This window comes from Phycodurus eques, chromosome 1, assembly GCF_024500275.1.
Source record: "Phycodurus eques isolate BA_2022a chromosome 1, UOR_Pequ_1.1, whole genome shotgun sequence".
NCBI lineage: Eukaryota > Metazoa > Chordata > Actinopteri > Syngnathiformes > Syngnathidae > Phycodurus > Phycodurus eques.
This window is the reverse complement of record NC_084525.1, coordinates 13,127,850-13,135,623: the sequence shown is the minus strand read 5'-3', so window position 1 is coordinate 13,135,623 and position 7,774 is coordinate 13,127,850.

Below are 7,774 nucleotides of genomic sequence, written 5' to 3'. Positions count from 1 at the left end.
GCCGCCAAATTAGTCTACAGGAGAGAAAAATAGCCAGAGATATTGATTTTGCCTTTTCATGCCAGAGTGGAGCACAGAAAATATTGGGATATAAAAGGGAAACAAGGATATAAAGCCATTACAGTGCACACTTAATTGATCCCTCTTCCCATAACAAATTAAGTGAGCAGAAAATCGCAGATGGTTTTGATGAATGTCATAAAAAGGCTTGTCAGCAAGGCTGGTGTGTACGACCCTTAACCATATGCATAAGAATGGGGGCTCGGCGTGCAAATGTGTATTTGCTCATCTGTTTGCATCCCAGCGATGCTGATGTTAATCATGTTGACTTTTTGACATAATTGCTAATTGTCTGCTGTTTCATTTTTGCGCTTTCCTCACTGCGTCACTGGCTGCTCAACGTGTAAACGCTTGGCTGCTGTGTGTATATGTGTGTTTCAGGGTATTCTTACTGACAGGTTGCTGCCCTCGTAGCAGAACAAATGCTAATTTAATCAATTGGCTATAAATCCTACTGGCCGCTGACTCATGCGTCTTCTGCCCAGGGGACTGAAAAAAAAAAAGAAAAAGCCCTGCCAGTGCAGTTTGTTCAGCACACTCATGCCAAGCCACACACACACAACACACAAACACACAATCCTTCATCTTACTCCTCTTCCATCATGCAACATCAATATCACCACCACAAATATATTGGAGAAACCAGAGTGAGCGCATGTTGACATCGTGGGATTATTTTTTTACACATCCTCTAAATTTCTGCATCTGTGCAGACAGCTTGGAAACTGCGGTGTGTAAACACACTTGGGTAGGCATCCAATCTCTGCTGGCGCGCCTGCAACCCTCTTAACCACAGAATTATTTATTGAGAGCATATTCCCTCACATGGTTGCCACACACACACGCACGCACACACACACACACGGCTTCATGAAATCCAAATATCCAAATTGGCTAACGTTGCTGTCAGCGACTTCAGGGGTCTTAGAGGCTGTTTAGGGGGCACATGGAGATGATGGAGTGACAGAGAGACAGCAAACTGGGATGCAGAAAGTGTCGTGCGACAGAGGAAGAGAAGTGTCAGCGTGAGCAACAGTGTGATAAAGAAAAGTCGGAAAAAAGGTGACAAGGGAGGACTGAAGGAGTTGCTGTCTGCTGGCTACAATCGAGCTCTGTTCAGAATTCTGTGGGGCCTGTGCGGCCCCAGTGTTCCCCATCAATCTCAGGCTTCTATGGCAGCCGCCAGCAGCTGCATCTTAATCTGCTGGGGCCGGACGTGAGGACGGACAGGTCGCCAGGGCCGAGCAGTAAATAACCCATCTCCTGAGTGTCACAAATGCAGACATGCAAACACACGTCTTCTGCAACTATCCACGCTGCTAAGAAAATGTTTTTACATTTATAACGTGCATTTCAAAGCACTTTTATTCTTATCACAACAAATGACAGCTCTTTGGACCTACAAATAACCTTAGGCCCAGATTACCTCAGATTGCATGTATTCTTCTATAACTTGTTTTTCTGTTTAAATTGCACCTCCTCCTTGGCATGAGTGTCTCACTATTGGCCAGATTTTTTTTGTCACTATTCATGAAATCATTGGGTGGTTTTACACTCAGTTAGTGTACATAGGCTGCCGCACAACAGGCAAGGCACCTGAATCCTGAACTCTGGCGCAGTGTGCGTGGTTTGGCAACATTTTTCAGGAGTGACCGATCAGTCAGCCACTGGTTTTGCCAAGATTCAAAGTTTGAATTGCCAGCGCACGGCATGCTGTCGCACGGTCACAAATTACAGCCAATCAAATTGCGCATAAGCCTTCACTCATGCTAAAAATAAATTTCTGGGTTTTAAGCGAGTGAGACAGAAGGCCGCCGTGCCACCCGCAAGCCATATATATTCAGTATACAGTATAAAGCATCAAATATTAACGATAATCTCAAATGTGGCTGTTAATAATGAAAAAGCAAACCTCATAGCCAAAATGTGCACGTGTGGTACATTCAAATGAATGGGAGCGAGGCTCTTTTAAAATATGCACACACTCAATTTTATTCTCACCCACGCCCAATCTCTTCAGCAACCTGCTTGTTCCTTAACTACCAATCAATCTTTTTATCGTTGAATAAATGTGATAAAATACAAGTTTAGGGCATCCATATATACGATCGATTAATGTGCAGGAGATATTCAGCAACTCTAATTTTTTGGGGTGATCCGCTCCATTCCGGTTTGACCGTATCGTGCAGTGTGCGACAGGTTACATGCAGCAGTGAAGATTACCCACTGCACTCTGCACTATAGCACATAGCATCTGGCAAGTGACGCTCACCTAACCACATGGATTACTGACAAAAAAAGTGTTCAAACTCACACAAACTCAAAGGAATGCAACATACTGCTGCGGCAGGGCGAGGGAGCCAGCACTGCGAGGTTAAGAAAAATATATTGTTTGAAATTGTGGAAAAAGATGCAATTGAAAGGCCCATTAAGATCATTATCATTTGTAATCTCTTTCAGCATTTTTGTTTAGATAAAGGCATCAGTGCCTTAAAAAAGTAAAATATTTTAGTATGTCAACTTGTGATTTTGGTAAAAGTAACTCAAGGCAGTAGCAATGTTGCAATACAACATTCGAATTCACAGGCAGTAATATTATCAAATGGCAGTAACTAATAATATGTAATTAATAAAATCTTAGACCAGCCTTACATATGCATATTTTCATGAAATATGTGTCTTCATTTCTGTCATGTGGGGCCTAGAGTCACTGTTTTAGGGATGGGGGGTTATTGCAGATTTGGGAGTGATGGTTGGGGTCGAAGGGACATGCTTACGTCTCACCGTATTTCACGCATCTGTCCCACAAATGTACAGAAAATGGTGGTGACAAGTGCAAAGACGCTGACACAATAGATGCTTCATCTGCGAAACGTCAGCAAGGACGGTAGTTTAGAACGTGACAAATGATTGTTGTAAAGCTACGCGGCTGCACTGGCAACCCAAGGCAACTCTGTTGCCTTGGGTTGCCAGGCACTCCTCTGCATGCACAAGACATTGGCCAAGTCAAAGGGGAGCATATTCTCCCCACCTGCCAAGCCATCTTGCTCCTGTAGCCACAGGGTAGAGACTTTTGTGTTCCACTGCGATGTTGGTAACCATGGCAACCTTTGAACCATGAGAGAAGGCAAAGTATGAGTGAGGATTGTAAGGTAACGTCACTATGGATGTGGTCACACTACAAGGAAAAGCATGGAAAAACATGACCCCAGTTTAATTGAGATTTGTGCACTGCACCCACGTGTGGCCGAACGCAACTGAATTGTCACGCAGTGTGTGGGGTTCTGCACATAGTGTTCATTCCCGCTAGTTTTGCTTCCATTCACAATTTCAATTGCAGGTGAACAAAAGAGATATACATTCCACTGTAATTCAATATGTACCTGTGGCTAAAAAAAAAAAGCAAAGCATGGAGACTCTCTATTGCCAAAATACTGTACAGGAGTGCAGTCAGTGAATGGGGTCATCATTGTCAAGAGTCTCTGAAGTATCCACACTCTTCTTTATTTCTTGCCAGTTTCCTCTCTTTGTATTAGTATAATATAGCTACAGCAGGCAAAACATAGTGTGCCGCTGGGCCTACGGAGTGAGCAGCCCCTTCCCCTCATGGCCCGTCACGGATACTGTGATAGACTGTGAGACAACTTCGCCAGACTTAAATACGGAGAAAAAAAAATTGCAAAAATCTCAAGGCGCACTACGTTCTGGAGCAAACAAACGGGGCTGCCGTGGCCGCCGGGAAAATAAATACTGTATTGTAAACATACTGTACAACAATAAGAGAGCCTGCTGTTATCTCTGGCCTCAGAGTGCATGTGAAGCTTTGACAAAATCATCAGGAAGCACTCACCCAACCACATGGATATCAACAGAAAGTCTTCAGAATCACACCCATTAAAGAAAACCAACACGCTGCAGTGGCAGGCGGAGAGGATCTGGGAGGCAGAGACAGAATTATATAATTCCCTGGCTTTTTAGATGGATGTTTGACAGCAATAATTCTCTGTTAAACGCCACATTTATTATAATCCTCAACTCAAATAGATGTTGAAGATTCCGTGTTTGGGCACTTACAAAATCAAGTAAAGAATGTTTTGTTTCATTAAAAAAAATATTTTATAAATATACAGTATAAATACAATTCCAGATTTACCTTACGTACTTTTAAGTATAATATGATAATAATTCTGTTACCGCAACTTAGAAATATTATGATACAAAATGGCTGAAAATAATGGGCAAAAACTGTACTCTCTCTGGAACCCACTGCTTGTTAAAACTCAGCCCAAGTCAGATGTTTCATACCAATGCTGAGCTTATTTATAAACTTGGACTAGTATAAAACAGTATGTTGGTGTAGTGAATTAAAGTACAGTTGCATTATCTGTTTTCCATCCATCATTCATCATCATCTGCTGCACTGAACCCACACTTTCTGCACAGAAGTCAAGTGCTTCCATTATTACAACAACAACAACAATTACAACACACACTCTCATTGACTGCATTTTCTGTCAGTGTGCACCACAAACTATACGGTGGAACCTCAATTTACTCAACTTGCTGTTATGATAGGACTCGTTGAGGAACAGAATTTAGATGGGTTCATGCCTGAGTCTTAGTTTTTTTTTCCATTGCTACGGCCTTGATTTTCTCTATTTTCCCTAAGCTTGCTCATATTAGAAAAAAAAGAAGAAGAAAAAACAGTTTAGACCATTGAGTCACACATAGGAAAAGTGCTGAGACATTGTTAGGCTGTGTAACGCTCCTGCGATGGTGTAGACCAAGGCAGGATAAAATGAGGGAACAAACTAGGGGGTGAGAGACACTGTAGCCACCGTGCATCTCCCAGCGCTGATATCAACTCTTCTGGCATTAAACATGCTTAACTGAGAAAATACAGTCTTTTGGTAGTTATGTTCATGTTAGTATAGCAGACATTAAAGAAACAGATCCATCGGAAGTTCGGACGGAACATTACGAACCTCATTTTAATTGCTTCTTGAACTGGGGTTTGTAAATTGAAACATTTGTATATTGAACATAATATTCCCATAGGAAATAGTGTAAACATGAATAATTGGTTCTACCCTTGACTAAAGTCCCTATTTTAGTAAAGGTTTGTACTCTTTCAACACAATATAAACGTATACAGTACTGTATGTCAAACATGACAAGGGGTGATTGATCAAAAATCTCGAGCAACTAAGTTAACAACAAGCAGATCTGTTCTCAATCATATGCAGGTGCCATTCAGAAATCACAGCAACCCTTAACTTTTCAACCAGGTTGCTACAATTATGAAGAATAGAACAATAAAATCCCTTTTACCTTGACTTCTTGGCTTCAAGCTTCTTTTCTTGACAAGTCAGCATGTAAGTCAGCAAAGTGCCTCGCCTTGTCACAAATGATAGCCTCGGAAATGCTGTCATCCGTTAGCTGTTTTTCGTTAATTCAAACGAGCAATAGTTTTTTGACTTGGTACAGATACTTCACTCCCTCAGCCATGTCAGCAGCAACAACAAAAAAAGTATTTTTTTTCCCACAATAGTGGGAATTGTGGACTTGTTTCTTTCACTCTACTATACTTGTAAGCAAGCTTTGCAATGTGAGTGCCATTGATATACTCCTCTCAAATAGCCTTTTTAAAGTCCACAGTGAGTCCCTCTTGCCAGGCTTCTCCATTGCTTTTTCTTGGACCCATATTGAGCTATCAAAACACAAAAATAAAGGGGAAAACCACTGAAAAGGCACACGACACACTAAGCAAAGAGGCTGAGAGTGATCCACCACCCCACAGTGGCTGCACCACCCGGCCGACACATAAGGGATGAATGAAATGTTCGCCCACTGTGACAAAGTTCGATCATCAAGCAATATTTTTGTTTGGTCTGTGTTTCGTAAATTGAATTGTTTGAACATTAAGGCATTCAGAAATCAGGGTTCCACTGCAAATACATTTTGATTATTCTAAGACTGACATTTACTTAGATGTGCAAATTTACAGTACAAATGTATTTTTTCCCCGTTATAACAATTGCATTAGCTTTAACATGTTCAACAGTAATTAACAAATCCCCCCCAAATGTAATATTGCATACTGACATTATTAGTTGTCACATGAATTGTCTGTCACTGAATAAAGTTTGTATGCAATAGAATAGCATGGCACATATCTTTTTTGGGGGGTCTTGATCACTTATAATTTTTTTTGGGGGGGAGAGCTTTTCAAATATTATTTTGCATAAGTAACAACTGTGAACGAAATAATTAAACTTGTTGGCAAGTATAAGTCAAGTGTACTTCTATTGAGTACACTGTACAATATGCACTATCTGTCGTGGTAGAAGAAATAATGATCACTAATAATAAAGCACATGTAAAATGGAGCACATGTAAAATGGAACACTGCATACTGGCGGTTCGGTCCCGGATTCACCTATTTGCTGATTTTGTATTTCTTTCATTTTCATTTTTTTTAATCCTTTTTTTTTTTTTTTTTTTTAAATCATTTTCTTTTTCATTTTCGTTTTTTTTTTTCTTTTCTTTTTTTTTTTTAGGGCAGGGTGGGGCAAGGAATCAATCCCAAAAATGCTTGTTGGTGGTTTATCCCTGTTTCTTCAAAAATTGTTGGGGGTTAAAAAAAAAATTTTTTTGTCAATGCAATTCGAATGGGTCACCTGTGCGCGGATTTTTGCGATTTGCGGTCCAAATAGGTGGGCTACACTATTTTCATTCTGATGCTGTTTACATGACAGGAAAATGTCTCTCAAAGTGAAAGAAAACAAATGACTTTGATAACACTTCTGCAAAGAGTACATTTGAATACCAACTGCCACCATCTCAGTCCTATTACTTCTTTAAGTCCAGTTTTAAACAGAAACCAATGCCAATGAAGCCATGAATGGGAAATACTGTATGGAGGATGAAGGCAAATCCATATTTACCTGGCAAATGTGTGGACTTGAAATGACACTTCATTTCCGGATGTAAGGAAATATGGAAGGGAGTAAGAAGGGCAAAAGGCAAAAGAGGGAGGAGTTGCCACCTTGATGGATTGATTGAAATGGCCAAATAAACCGTGGTGCCTCCAGCATGGATTAGCAAGAGGTCCAGGTCAGCACAATCTCACCACGTTACGATAACTTTGCTGCCTGGCGGCAGAAGCTCAGGTCTGACAAATGTGAAACCGGCGTCTTTAAATTTGATAACCTTCCTTATATATATATATGTAGTGTGTGTGGGTGTGAATGCTGAAGTGCCTATGGGGCATAGTAGCCATGGTAACCCCCCGCCATGTGTTCATATGAGAGTCTGATAATACAACTTATGAAAAGCATGCATATGAGGTTAGTGGTATTCAAACAAGTCAAATCTCCGCTTTAAGGCACACTCTAGACTTTGCCACATACCTGAATGCTGCAATTTAGTGTTAAGATATTTTCCACGCTACACGATTTAAGACTAAAATGTTGATGTAAAATGTGCGTGCGAATGGTTGTTTCTATGTGCCCTGCGATTGTCTGGCATCCAGTTCAGGGTGGACCCCGCCTCTCGCCCAGAGTCAGCTGGGATAGGCTCCAACACGCCCGCGACCCTTGTGAGGATAAGCGGTATGGGAAATGAATGCATGTTGATGTCATATATTTAACACGTTTTTAATACTCAATATTTTGTCGGGAGACACTGGTGACAGCCACGGCCCACAAAGTCA